This window comes from Rhinopithecus roxellana, chromosome 14, assembly GCF_007565055.1.
Source record: "Rhinopithecus roxellana isolate Shanxi Qingling chromosome 14, ASM756505v1, whole genome shotgun sequence".
Classification (NCBI taxonomy): domain Eukaryota; kingdom Metazoa; phylum Chordata; class Mammalia; order Primates; family Cercopithecidae; genus Rhinopithecus; species Rhinopithecus roxellana.
In genome coordinates, this window is record NC_044562.1 from 80563863 (window position 1) to 80582580 (window position 18718).

The 18718-nt window shown below is 38.5% G+C and overlaps 1 non-coding gene across 1 annotated transcript; it reads right to left on the reverse strand.

Moving 5' to 3' along the window:
- Positions 1-5181: 5181 nt before the first annotated feature.
- Positions 5182-5315, reverse strand: LOC115893355. Its single transcript, XR_004053367.1, has one exon. It is a non-coding gene; the product is annotated as a small nucleolar RNA SNORA70 (small nucleolar RNA).
- Between the last annotated feature and the right edge of the window lie 13403 nt (positions 5316-18718).

The window sequence follows — 18718 nt, forward strand, 5'->3', positions numbered from 1 at the left end:
CCTCATCCAAAATTCAGCAGAAGTCCACAGGGCACAGAGCTCAGAAGGTATTATCTGGTTATTAGTTTTTAATTTTCCGTGGAAACTCTAAAGCACTGCTGCAGACTCTGGATTCCATCTGGGTTTGTTATCCTTCCTCCCTCTGGCACCACACTGCTCTGGGCCTAGGCCAGCTCGTGGCAAAAGCATCTCCTTTTGTTTCTCAAGCACACATCACCAGGTACTTGCCCTGTTGATGAGCAGCCTCTCAGTCGGTTTGCTTTGTCTGCTTTTTTGTCTCTTGGTCACAGCAGGGCGTGAAATGGGCAGAAGCAAAAATACCCAAAAAAACATTTATCCTAAGGTCCCCAGACTCCTGAATTCACAGCATTCCCCAAATATCAAAGTTACATAAATATTGTCCTTATGATCCTATAACCAAGTGGAGGAGAAAAAATATTTTAAAGCAAAATAGACAGTAATTTTTTCTGCCTTCTTAGTGGGGGAGATGGAGGTGGTGGCATTATTTATATTATTCTAGAAATAAATCTCTCTCTCCATTCCTCTTGCAGACACTGGTGAGGGAAGGAGAAATGAGAAACTGGGCACATCAATAAGGTTGGTGTATACAATGGGAGGGCTAGAGCTGAGCTTGGGGCTGGAGCTAGATTGGTTCATTCTGCATGAAGTGATAGGATGATACCATTTTCTTTTCTTTTTTTTTTTGAGATGGAGTCTCGCTCTTGTTGCCTAGGCTGGAGTGCAATGGCATGATCTCAGCTCACCGCAACCTCCGCTTCCCGGGTTCAAGTGATTCTCCTGCCTCAGCCTCCTGAGTAGCTAGGATTACAGGCATGTGCCACTGTGCCTGGCTAAATTTTTTTATTTTTAGTAGAGATGGGGTTTCTCCATGTTGGTCAGGATGGTCTCGAACTCCTGACCTCAGGTGATCCACCCACCATGGCCTCCCAAAGTGCTGGGATTACAGGCATGAGCCACTGCACCCGGCCTGATTCCATTTTCTTATGTTTTGCTCTAGAAGAAACCACTGAGTCATGCAGCGAGGCTGGCTGAGCAGAGATAGCAGAACTGGTATCCAATCAGAATGTCTAAAGTGTAACTTTAAGTTGTTCTTCTTATGCACACCTTCTGTCTCCTCACACTTCAGGTGAAATTTGTCTGTTGGCTTTATTATTTCCTATATTTGATTTGCTATTTTGTGGCAAACAAGGAAGGCAGAGAAATTGTATCTCAGTGAGATGTAGTACAGAGCAGAGACACCATGTGTGGGATGGTGAAAAAATCCATAAACTTAACAAATTTAGGAGGCATGCGAGTGTAAAAATAGAGGTGACTGGGAACAATGTAAGTCATCCTCTCCCCCACCGGAATTCCTGAAATGATTGAAAGAATGTTGAAACCCACACTATGCATGATGTTTGAACCAATTTTATTTACGTCTCAATGGATGTGGTGCCCTGGCTAATATCTAGAGGCCATTACCAAGGTAACTGCTATTTTATAACAATAATGCAGGTTTCATTGGTTCTTGCCCTTACGTGTTGTGATAGCAGAATAATGGCCCTCCAAGGAGGCCCACATGCTAATCCCTGGAATCTGTGGACGTGTTAGGTTATGTGGAAAGGGGATTTAAAGTTGTTGCTGGAATTAGGGTTGCCAATCAGCTGGCCTTAAAGGGGAGATGATCCTGGATTATCTGGGTGGGCCCAATGAAATCACAAGGATCCCTCAAAGTGGAAGTGAGAGGCAGAAGCAATGTCTTGTGAGAGAAGGACTCCACCATTTCTGGTTTTCAAGATGGAAAACAGAGAGCAGGGGCCAAGGAATTTGGGCTGCCTCTAGAAGCTGGAAAAAAAAAATAAGAAAAATAAATTATTCTGCAGAGTATACAGGAAAGAACTCAAACCTGCCAACATCTTGACCTTAGCTCATCGACACTCTACCCTACAGAATGGAAAGATAGTAAAATTGTGTTGTTTTAAGGTACCAAGAATATTATGGCAGAAACACATATCTGTCGATAGTTATCTATTACTAAATAATAAACCACCCCAAAATTTAGTGGCCTAAGCAAAATGAATCATTTCTTTTGCCTGGAAACCTATAATTTGAAGAGGGCTCAATAGGGGTGTTTGTCTCAGTGCTACACACCAGCATCTTGGGTGCTTCTTTTGGGGCATGGAGAGTCTACTCTCAAGGTGGCTCACTTCCATGGCTGAAAGGTGTGCACTAGCTGTCAACCAGGAGGTGGGCTGGGAAGCTCAGCTGGGGCTATTGGCTTGGGAACTCATTCCCTTTCCATGTTTCTCTCCACAGGCTGTTTGGACTTCCTCACAGCATGCTGCATGATGACTGCAAAATCAAGCATTCTAAGAGAACAAAGGAGAGGATTTAGGACAAAATGCATGACATTGTTATGACCTAGCTTGGGAAGTAATGTACTTTCACTTGTGTCAGATTCGATTGGTCTGCTCAGGTTCAAGAGGAGTGGACAGAGATTTATCTCTTGGTAAGGAATGGCAAGTTTTTAGTAAAGCATGTGAGATGGCAGACAGTTGTGAAGCCGTCTTTGGAAGTTACAATCTGCAATACTCACTTATGTGAAACCTCAGCTGCTTGTGCACTGTATCTCAAAATTATTTCTGGGGGACCACTGGAGATGTTCCATGTGTACTTCAAAGTAAGCTTTGCACTTACCACCTACATGCACTTTTAGTTTTCATCTCCTGCTTCTAACACTTGTTTCTGACTACAGCTGTGTCTTCCGGATAATGAAAAGTCTGTTGTTATTCCCATCTCACTATCACCATTGAGGAAAGTGTATGTTAGGCTCTAACAAAAGAGGAATGGCAGCTCTTGGTCTCTCTGCTTTTGGATTTCCTCTGATAAGGAATACCCAAATAGGACACTTCCTTTGAAGGTCCTCAATGCCTTATGCAAATAGAGGCTAGCAAGTCAAGACCTAATTGAACTCTGGAGTTATACATTAGGTTCAGACTCACGATAACAGAACTATGATTTAGATAACCTTTCGAAATTTTAATTACTCAAGGTATATCGTCCCACATAGTCTTAGCCGATTTGCAATTAGAAGGATTAGTATCCTCTGCCTTCTTTGCCACAGTTTCTTTATATCTGTGTTTCCTAGCTGGAAGACCAAGCTTGGTTGAATGATAAATAAGTAGATAAAGTGAGGGAAATTAAATTTTCTGTATCTTGTGCTCTTTTATATCAGCTAAAGTAGCTTCTGTATAGAGAGCTCAGTTACTGATTGTTTTTTCCTTTTCAACCTCCCCTGACCCCCTTAAAAAGGGTTTAAAATCCCAAACCTAGATTGCTTCAGGCTCTTGATTTTAGAACTAATGTATGGGTCCTCTTGCCTCTAGTCAATGCTATCCAACAGAAATTTCTGCAATGATGAAAGTGTTTTGTATTTGTGCCGTCCAATACAGTGTCCAATAGCCACATGTGGCTACTAAGCATTTGAAATGTGGCTAGTGTGAATGAGAAAGTGATTATTTGACTTAAAAGTAAATAGTCACCTGTGGTTAGTAGCTACCATATTGCAGATGTGACTCTGGATGTTGGAATACGAGTGTAACTTTTACGTCCTCAGTTTCTGAAAACCGCCTAGAGCCAAAGAAGAAGGTTTGAGGCAATTAGAGTCCCAATTGGATTTAGGAGAGTGTGGGTCTCTTATATATTGTTATAGCTCTAGCTGCATCACAGAATTAAAGGCATGAAAAGCTTAACTGGACTCTGGCTTTACAGTCGGATCAGTGTTATTTTATGAGGTTAGCCTCATTTACCAAAGACACAGCTATGCCAATTATCTTATTTTCATGGACTTCAAGGCACTTTACTAGAAGGGGAAGAAAAATGCATCCTGATTCTTCTTATATGGTTCCTTAAGCCTTGCCTTGACATCGATTAAGTCTGCCCCGGGTGTGTATTGCCTTTCTTCCAATTTTTCTAATAAGATGAATAGCTTTGCATACTGCAAAAGTAGAGTTCTTCAGGGATTAAAGCTGAGACAAGTGTTTCTTTTGGGTCTGCTATAATAGCTATTGTAAGTCAGCTAATGCAACATTATGCTGTATAACAAATCACCCACAAGTCAGTGGCTCACAACTCAAACAAGTATAGGTTGACTGGGTTCAGCTCATCTAGGCTGAGTACAATGAAGTCTGGCTCTAGGCTGCAGGTTGCTCAGGTCTGCTTATGTCTGTGTATCTCAGGGCATGTTCTCATAGAGATGTCAAATACGCAAGCAGGTCACATAGCCAAGCCAAGAGACAAGAGTGGGATAGCACACATTTCCCACTAGGAGGGATGGATGATGAGTTAAGAGTGAAGATTTATGACCAGTAACTCAATTTATCACACCTATCCCAAACTTTCTCTCTTTCTCTCTCTCTTCATTTTATCAGAGTGATGATAAAATCAACACTTTTTAAAAAGCTTCTATCCTTGGAAAAATGATGCTTTGACTTCTCTCTTATAGTAAATAAATCAGTGACTTTGGGTATCTGGAAATCCGATTATCAATTGTGACCTTTAATAACCTATTTTATATTCCAATGAATGGATGGGATAATTCGTATTAATGCATCAATTTGATGACATTTTCACTTTTTCTTTTCTTTTTTTTTTTTTTAATATACTAATAATGTTTATTGAGGGAATCAGGATAAAACTAAAACTAAAATAACAGACTTAAAGTACGTAAGAAAGAGGGGTAATTGAAGTGAAAGCATTTTTTTTTTAGGTGGACAGGAAGTAGAATTTATTGGTGAGTATTAAGAGGGGGCAGCACAGTGGAAGCCCTCATGAGTGCAGGGCCTGCCACTTGTCCAGAGCGCCACGATTGGGAACGTACTTGACCCATCTGGGATGAGCCGCTTCTCAGCCATCATGTCTTCAAATTCATTGGCATTGAACTTGGTGAAGCCCCACTTCTTTGAGATGTGGATCTTCTGGTGCCTGGGGAGCTTGAACTTGGCCCTGCACAGGGCCTCAATCACATGCTCCTTGTTCTGCAGCTTGGTGTGGATGGATATAACTTGGCCAATGTGAACCCTGGCCACAGTGCCCTGGGGCTTTCCAATGGCACCTCGCATGCCTGTTTGGAGCCTACACTGGGATAGTGCAAGGTCAGAAACACGAACACCCATCTGAAAGGACTGTCTCCAAGGTCCCTTAGAGCAACCCATACAACAAACAGGCTGCATCACTACCAGGGAAGCTGCTGTTTGCAGCCATTGCACACTGGGCCCCCATGAGGAAAGGAACTCAGTCGGCTTAATTGGCTGCAAGCACTTTTTCTTAAACTTTCATGTTCATTTACTTAAAAACAGACCAACTAACATAGCACTGTTCTCTCTGGAACTACCCAGTTGGAGCTCTACAGCATCTGTCTACAGTAATTCCAGCTCAGTCTAATCCTTTCAAAATCTTTAGAGGCCACATCTTTAAAATAAATGAGACATTCCTTTTTTTTTTTTTTTTTTAAAGTAGGCTAGAGAATAACATGTGGGTATATGTGTGCGTGTGCATGGTATGATACTATTTATACAAATAAAGATATGTGTATATCTGCTTAGAAGGATTAGGAAGGTTAGATGATTTCTAGGGAGTGGCAGTGGTGTCTCATTTTCACTTTTTCCTTTACATACTATCATATTGTTTGAATAGTATTCGGTAAGCAGGCATTATTTTTATGACAAAGAGTTGTTAAAAATAAAAACTACATCATTATACTTCTAATATTTTGACAGGCTGTCACAGTTGGCAGGATAGAAACCTCATAGTTCCATGACTTACTAGTTCCTGATTCCGAGTTACCTTTTCAGGGGAGAAGAGAAAGACATATGGGTACTTTTGAGGGGTCAGTCAGCAGGAGTCTTTTAGGGTTCAGTAGGAGATTTTATTTTGTATTGCTGTAGTTTCAATTGAGGTTTCCTTGAGTCCTTTGTTTTTAAATATCTTACTCTGAAAGAATCTGCCCTTGCAACCATTTATCAGCATTCCAGATTTAGCACAGCTTCCAATAAAGGGAAGTCACTTAGCGGAAAAGTGACCAAGCATTTCTGCTTTCCTACAAAAGCTCTGTGGCCTCGATAGCATCATTTCGTGTCATCTTAAAATGACTTGTAGCCAGGTAGCAGATGTCATCTATTCTAACAGCAAAAGCTTTTTGCAATGCTCAACCATTCCTGCTTTTCACCTTGAGATAATTTTAATCCTTCAGTACCAACTGTTAAAGAGAAAAAAAAAATACACAACGTAAGTTTCCCAGGAGCAGGCTTTTCCTGAGTCACTTCAGCATGGGTCAGGGGTCACCAAACTCATGACCATTCATGGAAGTCAGTGCCCCTACTCCAGCCACTTGCATACCTTCTAGGCATCTAATGTAGAGAGAGTAGTCCAGCAGTCAGGGCAGCCCTGTTGATTCCTGAGTTTGAAACCTGGCTCTTCATGTATGACAACCAGTAAGTTACTAAAACCTTACTGAGCCTCATTTTTTTCCTCCTGCAAAGTGTGGATGAAAATGACACCTACTTCTTTAGGTCCTGTGAGAACAAAATGAGAGGGCATTTAGAAGTATTTAGGAGAACATCTGTCTGGTAAGAGCACCCAGTGAACCTAATTGATTGTCCCCCTGATGCCCTAAGGGGTTGATACAAATCCACCAGGCGAGCATTCACTCTCTAGAAATAGGATCAAGTATGGTATTTTACTTTGTGAGAAAACCCATGAGTGGTTGGGATCTAAACTAGATGCACTTACATAATTTACATGAATATTTCATAGCCACAAGATGCTTAAAGCTGAAGTTTAAACTGGAACAAACTTGGGAGCACATCTGCTTTGTAATGTTTCTTTTGTAGCTTTTCTTGTCATTATAAACTATGCACAAGATTGAGGATAAGGGGAGAAAGAATCCCTTATTTTTGACGTGAAAATAGCTTTAAAAGCCTGAGTTAGAGAACTATAAATCAAGTAACGTTGTTTCAGTTTTATTATAACGTACTTCAGGGAATAAATTTGATTTTCTGAAATATTTCATAGGAATGGTTATATTATTCACTTTCCAGGGTTCTAGCTATATTGAATTACACATCATGTAATCATCGCATAATGTGACTGAATTTTATTTTCATATTATATATTGTGCCTCTGAAATCAATATCTGGAGCATTTAATTCCCGTAAATGGGAATTTACTCATTAAAAATGCATAGAATGTAAAACAAACCAATGACTATTTCATCTATATTGTGCAATACCATCCTCTGCCCTTCAACATACATGCACATTATTTTAATCATCCTCATCCAGAAATTGAAGATGGAAGAATATTGCTTCATCGAGAACATTTCTCAGAGAAATAATATAATGCAGGAATAATATACAATATTTGGCAGGTATAGGAATGACTCTGACTTAGGTTTGACTATTTGAGATCCTTTTTCTTCTTCCCTGGTTCCTTTCCCACAGAATTGCTGCTGAATGACCAAGGAAGATTTTGGGCTTTTGGCAAGTTGGGATTCTGAGTCGGGATAAGAGTTCCTCAGGGAGCCATGAAGGGAGGACTTCTGGTGGAGGACTGCATCACACAGAGATACTTACAAGTCACTGCTCTGGGGTTTAGTTAAAAGAAATACAGATCCTAACGTTATGAATGTATAATGTTTGTTCTGCAAAGGATTCCAGAAAGTCTCAACTCCTTTAAAACTCAAACATAACTCAGGGTGGTAGCTGACACGCCAAATTTTAGTGGGCATAATTTGAAATGGATGAGAAATTATCACAGGCATTAACAGGTCCAAATGCAGTGCAGTAGTAAAGCACCAAAGAGCTCACAAAGGACTTGAAAGATGCTTGATGTAGCATGTTGATGGCTGCCAAATAGCATCTGTCCTCAAAACTGCCTGGCCAGGAAACGTTATGCCAAATATGAAAGCTTATCTGAATGTTAGTCAAATAAAAAGATAGCCTTGCATACTGCATTTTATTTGCAATTATGCAGAACCACTGATTTATATTATAACTAATTAATTTTTGATCAAGGACATCTGCCTCAGTAAAAACAAAGGAGCATAAAGAAGTCATAGATCTTAAAACTTTTTTCAATTTAACAATCCTTGGGGGAAAAAATCAGGTTAAGACATAACTTATTTTTATTGTTATGAAACCCAGCCTTCATTACTCTGCTGATGCACTTAGAGAGGAAACTTTATGACCATCACAGGTATCTTTATAGGAAGCAGATCATTTTCTTAAAGAAAAATGTTGATGACTTTGGCTGCTCTAAGCTTCAGTGCCTGTGGTCTCTGTCCACAGGCTGCTGCACTGGAAACCTTCAGTTAGTCACCCTGCCACACCTAGCACCAAGACTCTTCCCCAGGAACTCACTCCCCCTCACTATATCTGGTGGTCACACCCCTCCTCCTCCCACAAGAAAGGTCAGGAATTAGTGTTTTAGCATTTGCTATCTCCATTCTCCTACAGCTTCCAGACACTTCTGAATTTCTGTCTACTCTTAGTCTTGGTAGAACTCATTGCACTAGTGAGGTCTTGCCAAGCTGCTGAGTGAGGTGGTTTCGCCTTTTTTGTTAATTTGTTTTTTGTCTTCTGTAAAATAAAGACAACAAATAGTGCTTTTCTTATAAGGTTGTCGTGAATATTAAATTTATATTGTGCTAGGCACAATCCATGGTACATGGTAAACATTCAAGAAGTTATTATTATTATGAGGGCAGGTGCTAGGATCTTGGTTCTGAGAAAAGTACAATCTGCTGAATCATAATCCTATGTCATTACAAATGTCACACTTTCTTGGAGATATCTTCTTCTTGATCACTCTCCACCCCACCCCTACCACTAGATGAACCCCAGAGATATGAGTGCCAACCTGGGTCCAGGCTTGGTACCTGATTGAGCCTGTGGTTCACACTATTCCTCACAGTAGCTCTACACCGTAGTTAGCTCTTCAATCTCAACTCTACCCCTACTGCACCATTATTTTCAGTTTACTCCTCTTTTTTTTTGACTGTACTGAGAATCCAATATGCTTTTCTGAAACTATGTGAGATATAGCAGCAAAGGAGTGTTCCATTAATTTATTCCCTCTGTTTCTCTTGTAAGACATACATTTCTATCATACTAATAAACTTTAGAGACTAGTCCATTGAGAATTAGACTTGAAATCTCAGAAAATGCACATTTTCGAGGCAGATCAGTTCCCAAAATTGATGCTGCAAAAATTTTTATCTCTTTCATAGGTGACCATATCCTTTTGTTTTTCAATAAAGAGGAGTCATTTCTCTAGATTATTTCTATAGTGGTAATAAAATAGGAAAATAACAAAAAACTCTAACAGATCAAGAAAAGGTAACCTTTCCCATATTGCTTGCTATACTACTATTTTACTTAAAATGTCATATGGCAATAACTATATATTTTATTTATGTATTTTGTGAGACATGGTCTCGCTCTGTCACACAGACTCAAGTGCAATGAATCAATCACAGCTCACTGCAGCCTCTTAGGCTCAAAGGATCCTACTGCCTCAGCCTCCCAAGTAGCTGGGACAACAAGTGTGCACCACTGCGCCTGGATAATTTTTAAAATTTTTTTGTAAAGACGGGGTTTTACCATGTTGCTAAGGGTAGCAATAACTATATTGAACTTATAACTAAAAATTTCTCTAGGCTGCGCGCAGTGGCTCACACCTGTAATCCCAGCACTTTGGAAGGCCGAGGTGGGTAAATCGCCTAAGGTCAGGAGTTCAAGACCAGCCTGACCAACACTGTAATCCTAACTACTCAGGAGGCTGAGTCAGGAGAATCATCACTTGAACCTGAGAGGTGGAGGTTGTAGTGAGCCAAGATTGGGTCATTGTAGTCCAGCCTGGGCAACAAGAATGAAACTCTGTCTCAAAAAAAAAAAAAAAATTGTCTCAAATATATTGGTTCGTATTCTTGCCTATGTAAGATAAGTGGACTCTATGTTCCCTAACATTTTATTGATGATTGAGATGCTATAATAAATAAAAACAATTTTCGTGAAATTCAATTCATATTTTTAAACATTTAGACACAGAAATTGTAGGAGACTAAATACATACTTGTGATGTTATATATGAGAAATTTACCGTAATTTTTTCAAAAAGTTTCTATTCACCAAAAATGCCATTTACCCTTTCAACTAAAGCAGAGTGTATAATGTTGAGGTTAATTGGGGTTTTAGTTAATATGTTTTCTTCTAAAAAAATAGAAATAATAGCAAAAAAACCCCAAAAAACTCAAACATGTATTGTGCCTTTCCTGCAACAACTTCTTTAAGGCGATGTTGTATAAACGTGGTTTACAAACCTGTCTTTATAAAGATATGCCTCTGCTAAACAGTCATTATTGTTTTTATTGTGAGAAAAAACCCGAAATCAATTATTATTTTAATACCATTAAATAACCACTTAGTACTGATACCTCAGAGTGGGGAAAACCCTCCGGATCTTTGCAAATTCACAATAGCTCTGTGGTATCTTTCCCATAACCGAAAAAAGTCAGAAATTCTCTTTTGGCTCCTGATGGGTTCTTTAGAAATTGAATAAAATATGTTAAAACTTATTTTAATACTAAGACAAACTACTTTCTTTTAAGATCTCTTTATTCTCTCATCATTCTCATTCTGAATATTAAAGGTGGCTTCCCTTTGGGGATGAAAATTCCACAAACAGTATCCTCTGAAGATTTATTATGTATTCAAGGATAAGTAGAGAAAAATTCAGCTGTTCTGAAAAGTTCAAAATTCCTGCCTAGGAGCATGTGATGGGTCATCAGGGTCAAAAACGCAAATGTCAAACCTCCAAAGGCCAAAGACTTATTGAACGGCAGTGTTTTGTTTGTTAGTTATTTTATTGTGCATAATCATCCTCTAACATTTCTATTTCAACAAGATTTTTTGGAATAGCTCACCCTTGAATAAACTTGTCAAAGTCTTGCGCTTCATGTAACTTTCAGAAGCTCTAAAATAAAAGTCAGTAAGTCTATCTCATTTTCTTTGCCCCCTTAATCAGAAATGACAATATGGTGTGGAGAAGAAGGCAGGGCACCGCTAGTTGGCTGACCTCTCCAGCTCGGTTCCTGCCTCTGCCTGGATTGGGTAGATACCTTAACTTTGAACTGCCCTGATCATTCATTTGTAAAGTGAGGGACTTTGAGGGAGATAGTTTCTAATCCCCATTTTTTATATCATTTTGCATTTAAATCCATTAACACACTCATGGATTGCAAAATAGGAAGCAGATGACCTTAAAATCAGTGCTTTAAAAATAATTTTCTATTTTTTCTAAGTTTATTTCTCAGAGCATTTTGAACCTGAAAGGATCGCTTAATAAGCCATAAATAAAATTCCAACCACAACCTTGAGTTGCTTATAAACAAAATATCCACAATGACCAAGATGTTTCAAAATACTTTCGTTCTTTCCATAGAACTACTAATTTGCAAAACCGCACGGTTAAGTGATGTAACTAACTCCCTACAGAACCATCAAGCTTCCTAAGACCAGCCCAGAAACCATAGCGCTGGCATAAATAAACATGGTCTTTTTAAAATTCACAGTTATGAAGTGCAATCATGATAATACTCAGAAAACAAATACATTTTCAATGCTACATAATTTAAATTTTTAAAAGCTTTTCTTTAGGAGATAAAACACAACTGAAATTGCACAACTTAAGTGTTTCTGAGGCAAATGTTTTGATGGGTAAAATATCAACTCAAATGATAAAACTGTGTGCTTTCCTCATGGCCGCCTAGCTCACTTCCACTTCGCTTGTTTGCTTGTTTGTTTTCAAGGATCAACCTAATCAATGCTTTCACTTATCTGCTTCTTGAGCTATGCTCTCCTGGGAAAAATGTGGGGCATCTCACATCTGATTTTTTTCCTTTCAAACAATCAGCACCTACTTCCATTAGAACACTTAGGTATCATAAGACTTGATTTTCCGGTTAATTCTCACTATCTGTTAGCTCCTTGAGGGCAGAAATTAAGTATTAACTTTAATTGTAAATGAAGGTTTTGTTATTGAGACAGGCACATCAACTAGGACTCACTGACAAACTCCTTGTGACAGCAAGCTGTTATGTTGTGTGGAAGGATCCATCAGTGTAGGAGGCTGAGCATATTTCTCAAATGGGAAACCAGATAGTTGGGTTACCTTGTTGAACAGGACCACAAATTGCCCAATGCAGCCATCTTATCAGAATGCAAACAATCATCACAGCCCGGGTGTTGAGCTTTGATGCTAGGATGAAAGGAACTGGTCCTTCACAATTGCATGGGCATTCATGGCATGGTTTGCTTTTCCAAGCTACTTCACTCCTTGTTTATTCATCTCAACCAATCCTCTAATCATGAGCAATGTCAATGATTGTATTTAAACTTGCAAGTGGGCATATAATTGTTACAACCACTTATTTTCACAACATAGTTATTTCTATATGATATATTCAATTTTATTTAATCCAGGGCAATTCCGAGCCTTTTTTGAGGTCTACCACATCTGAATCAGTCAGTCAAGGCAATATCTGTCTTGAGAGCAATGCATGAATATCAGAAACAGGAACAACTGCTCAAGATTATTAAATTCTTACTGTGTTCAAGATACCATGCAAAGTAATTTATGTGCCTTATCTCATTTAATCTTCACAATAACCCAGTGTGTTACGGATCACTATACCGGTTTTTATAGTTTTTGTAGATTATAAAACAGAGGCCCAGGGACTAATTAAGTCCCCAAACTCAGATTAAGTTAATCAACAGCTGTTGCTGCCAAGACTTATCTCTTGATAGAAGAGATGGACGAGTCTTGTTGAAAGTGTCAATATCTATAGAAATCTGCTATACAATATTGCTCTTATTTATGTTCCCATTTACATCATGATGCATTCTTATCTCTTAATTCCTAGTTTGAGGTTGTTCTACATTAACTTCAATTTGGATATAATTTGACCAAATATTTTATTATATGTGAGGGTGGCAAAGTGGGAAAAGTCTATAGAACCGAGATGATATTGTGCCTGTTCTTAATTGAAGAGAGAGTAACACTACATAGGAAACTAGGGCAGAGTTGTTTGATGGCATGGAACTGATTGCTAAATGTGTAAAACTGGAATATAAGGACAAGGCGTTCCTTGATGGTTAAGACAGTCAGCAAAGCTTTAATGAAGAAAGTAGTACAACATAATCACTACAGTAACCATCATTAATTGAGCACCCACTACACGTCAGATACAGTGCTTGCTATTTTATATGTCTTATTCCTCTTGATAGCTTCGACAGGTAGGTACTTTTTTTTTTGCCTCTTACCAATGAGACTAAGATGTTAAATAATTTGCCTAAGGTCTCACAACTAATAAGAGTCTCACAACTAATAAGAGGCAGAACTGGTATTTTTATGTTATTCTGTTCAACTCCAGAATAGAAGTTAGGTTTTGACAACTATATATAATATATTTTTAACAGTGTGACAGGGACAACTTTTTATTCCAATATTCATTCTTTCATTCTTGAACAGAATCCTCAAAATGTGGTAGGGCACATGGATGCCAGTTAAAGGCTATTTTTCCTTGTTGCAAGGTGCAACCATGTTGCTTGCATTCTAGTCAGTGAAATATGACCTAAGGGATGTGTATAACTTCTTCTTTTTTTTTTTTTTTTTTTTATACTTTAAGTTCTAGGGTACATGTGCATAACGTGCAGGTTTGTTACATATGTATACTTATGCCATGTTGGTGTGCTGCACCCATCAACTCGTCAGCACCCATCAATTCATCATTTATATCATGTATAACTCCCCAATGCAATCCCTCCCTCCTCCCCCCTCCCCCCTCCCCATGATAGGCCCCAGTGCGTGATGTTCCCCTTCCCGAGTCCAAGTGATCTCATTGTTCAGTTCCCACCTATGAGTGAGAACATGCGGTGTTTGGTTTTCTCTTCTTGTGATAGTTTGCTAAGAATGATGGTTTCCAGCTGCATCCATGTCCCTACAAAGGACGCAAACTCATCCTTTTTTATGGCTGCATAGTATTCCATGGTGTATATGTGCCACATTTTCTTAATCCAGTCTGTCACAGATGGACATTTGGGTTGATTCCAAGTCTTTGCTATTGTGAATAGTGCCGCAATAAACATACGTGTACATGTGTCTTTGTAGTAGAATAATTTATAATCCTTTGGGTATATACCCAGTAGTGGGATGGCTGGGTCATATGGTACATCTAGTTCTAGATCCTTGAGGAATTGCCATACTGTTTTCCATAATGTGTATAACTTCTTAAAAGAGAAGATACACAACAGAGAGTATACAACTGTGACTTCCCCTGCCTCCTTTCCCTCTGGTTGGGATGCAGACATGACGGTGGGAGCAACGGTAGCCATTGTAGGTCATGAGATGAAAGCTGCTTGTTGAGAATAGGAAGATGTGAAGTTTCCAACACCATGGGCTTGTAGTATCAGCCCTAGAATCATTATGTTTTGATTATTACTTAAGAAGGAAATAGCTTCCCAACTTAAGTCACTGTCCTTTCAGACTTTAATTTGGATTCTGACCTGTATCTGAAAGAATTCATCAAATGGGACCACAAAGGTTAAAAGGGAGAAGCAGTAATAAAAATAACTGTGTTGAGAAAGAAAATGAAAGCCAAGGGTGCATTTGATAAACAGCAGGGTTATTCTTAGACGTATAGGGAAGTCAGGTTGTGAAGAGATTTCCCTGGTTAGGCTGAGGAGTACAGATTTATATTTTAGTAAACAAGAGCAACTGAAGAGTTTTAAGCAAGAGTTTGTAAATTTATTAATTCATTAACTGGCTTGTTCATCAAATATACGTTCATTACCTGCTCTGAGTGGTATGGTAAAAACTCTTTTCTTAAAGATTAATCATTGACTAAAGATAACCAATATTTAATCACTTGGGGAATGATTAGTAAGACATAGCCAGGAAATAGGAACAAAAGGTAGAAGATTATCCAATAATCTAGATCAGGAGTGCTGATATACAAATTAGAACCTGTCACCCCAGATGAACTGCATTTGAGAATAAGAGAGAAAATGGAATGCTATTGGAGTCCACAGAGTAAAACTTACTTCTGATTTGAATGATCATTCCAAAAGAAGCGATGCTTAATTTGAGACCTATAGGAAGATTAGAAATGAATCAGATGAGAAGACAGGAGTGATAAGGTAGAGAAGGTTTTGGGCAGAGCTCAATTGAGAGAGCATGGTTCATTCTGGGAACAAGAGAAATCCAGAATGATCAGACTGCAGGAGGTGTTGGGGGATACTCAAAAGAGTTTTCAGATGAAGTTATCTAAGCAAAGAAATTTAAAAAGAGAGAAGTAGGCACTTAAGATCCAACTCTTCAGCAATAGAAATACATATTGATTGGAAAGACAAAAAGGAGTAGACGAAAGTGCTTTATAAAAATTTGCAAATTTTTTGCCATTGTTACTATTAAGAGGTAGGGTCTTTGATCTTGAATCTCGGCTGCCCCTTGAATCTGGCTACCTGTTTTCACCAACAGAACGCGGTGGAAATAACACTGAAGAACTTTATATCTAGACCTTGGAAACTCATGCAGCTGCCATTTTCATTATCTTTGTTGCTTGTGCCATCTCCTTGATGAACAGAAAAGGCCTAGCCAACTTTTTTCTTCCTTTTTCTTTAAAATTTATTATTTCACAGATTATTGAATAACTATTCTTTGCTAGAATGAGATAAATTTCAGCATCAATTCTACTCTGACTTTTAGTTCTTTAGATAGAAAACATTGAGAGCCTTGTTTACATAGTTAAGTAAACAAAATGAAGGAAGTTTTGTTACAGCTATTTCACTTATTTGACCTCTCTTGAGGTAAAAGTCAAAACTAAATATCTAACAACAAAATTATTTTAAATGATCTATTAATTGAAACTGAAATTATCATTCAACTCCACAGAAAGTAAAAAGTTGGCAAAATAACCCATTACCTACTTATTCAGTCTTTCGCTATACAATTTCTGAGAATTATGCCTGCAATAGACCAAGTGTTTATATCCCCACAGAATTTAGACATTGAAACCCTAACCCCTAATGTGATGGTATTAGGAGGGGGGCCTCTCGGAGGTAATTACATCATGAGGGTAAAGCCCTCATGAATGGGATTGGTGCCAAAAAGAACCTAGCCAGCCTTAACCTGCTCCAGTCACTACAGCTTTTCCAAACATGTGAGTGAGGCCATCTTGGAAGGTCGAGTCCCAGCTGAGCTCTCAGTGATATAGCTGCATAAGGAATCCCAGACAATAGCATATGGAAAAGAAGAACTGCCCAGCTCAGACCAGCTAACTAGTAGAACTGGGAGAAGTAATAAATTGTGTTAAGCCTCTGTGTTATGGGGTGGTTTATTATACAGCAATAGCTAACTGATATGGTAGAAGAAACAGAAATCTGAGAGGGTTGGAGATGGTTCAGAATCATGGAGTGTTATAGAAGAACAGGGAAGAGTCCATTTCAAGTAGGGAATAATCTATAGTATCAAATGCTGTAAAGAGAACAGATAGCATGTCAAATTTAGAAAGTGTAGACATCCATAGTGTCAATGAGCAAAGTGAAATAGCTGAACTTGTCATTAGTGTATTGAGCTTGTGAAAGGGGCATTTTCTTTCTTTTTTCCTATTTATGAGGCATCTCTCTGAGAATTTCTTTCCCCCAAATAATGGTTTCTGCAAAAGATTGTAGATTGAGCATCCTGCAGCAGGCAATGTTTGCCACTCTCATGAGGTTGGATGAAACCTACAGTTCTATTGATTCCTTTGTCTATTCAAGCTTGTTGAAGCTCACTGAGTCTTTTCCTATGGGGTTTTAAAATGGGAAAAGCACAAGGGTCTCTGCCTTTTAATGTCAAGTTCCTGCTTCCTAGGCTATTTTGAGAGACTGCCACACTCACTGGCATCTGGTGCAACATCTACTGACATCTCTTTTTTTGTTTCTATCTCCCACTGCTTTTCAAGTTGGTATTCAATTTCAAGTCTAGCTCTTCAAAAAGAGTCTCTTGAAATACTGAAATTAGGTAACCATTTCTCCATACTCTGTAAAGGGTGTTGCACCAGGACGTTGGGCACCCTTGTGTTGTGAATTCTCATTTGGCTTACCAACATCTCAGTGCTCCCACTGAGAGCCCCAGAAGATTCAATCACAAGTTCAGCAACCTCTTATGTTGCTCTTGCTTCCTCAAGGGCTATAATTTTACTTATAATGCTGTCAGCTTGAGTTCTTGCAGTATTCCTTCATTTTCTTGGCTCATCAAACTTGTGGGAAATTGGCCTGAATTGCATATCTGGGGAACTTGAAAGAAGAGCCCATCTCATCAGTTTTCTCCCAGATTATCCACAGGCCATGAAGAATTCACTGAGTTAAAATAGCAGAGTCCCAATGATTAAAAAAATTAAACTAATTTTAAAAAATCATTTATTTGTAGTTATGTTATTGAGTAGATGACACTTGGCATTTGATTTTTATGATTTGGAGTAATTTTAAAACTCTTGAAAAGTTCTATTATTAAGTTATTATTAATCAGAAATATATCCAAGCCCATTAAAGTGAAAATATCTGTTTAAGTGCAAAGAAAGACATAAAATTTAAACTATGGGGCACTTACAAAGCTTGCACCACGTGCATGTTAGTTCTCAAACCAATTCAGTGGAAATAAGGGGGAATTGTGCTGAGCTCTAAAATTTTTTAAAAATGAGTATGCATGCTCTTTTTATTACAAAGTGATACATACTTACATATATACTAATATCATGGAAATTACGCCATATGAGATATGATGCAAGGTAGACTCTACATGATTAAGCAAATTACCCCAAAGGCCAAGGCCATGGAATAGAAAGGCTCATAGACCAAATTAAGATGCCTGACTCACCTGGTTCATTGAATCAATTTAAACACATAGAAGAAAGAGGCAAGAGATGGGCAGGAAAAGTGCAAGCAGAGCAGTAGTCTGCTACCTCAATTTTGGATTATACAATGTTATATATCCACTCTCTCTCTTCCTGCTAATTGTGTGGTCCTGAGGATCAAGGATGAGGTGTGAGCAAAGGGGACCTGGCAGTTGGAAGGTGCCTAGACCAACATACACATCTTACAACAGAGGCAAATACACCCGGCCATAGCTAGAGGTTACCAATTAGCTTAATGAGCAGCAATGGGTTTTATTTTCTAAAATCTGTGCCACTCAAGGGAGGTCAACTAATATATACGTGAATATTGAGCACATGTTCCACATGGGCCTCACATGTATTTAGCATGTGATGCATATTAGGTACTCACATGCTCTACTTGCTTTACGCACAACTAATATGCCTCATAGGTTACTTATTTACTTATATATGAACATCTTATAGGTCCTGCCTGTGCTTCATAAGCTGCCTACTTGCTATCTTTAACACAGCTTATACATTTTATCTATGCCTTATAAGCTACTAAATTAATTATTTATGTTTAACACATTCATCTCGTGTTTTAGTCTTCCACAGAAGAATCGAATATTCTCAAATACAGCAAATACACATTACACAACATTTATTGAGCAAATCTGCTACACACCAACAAAATGTAAATGCTAGTGATAGAGCAGAGAACAAAAGCAGACAAAAAATGTCCTCCTG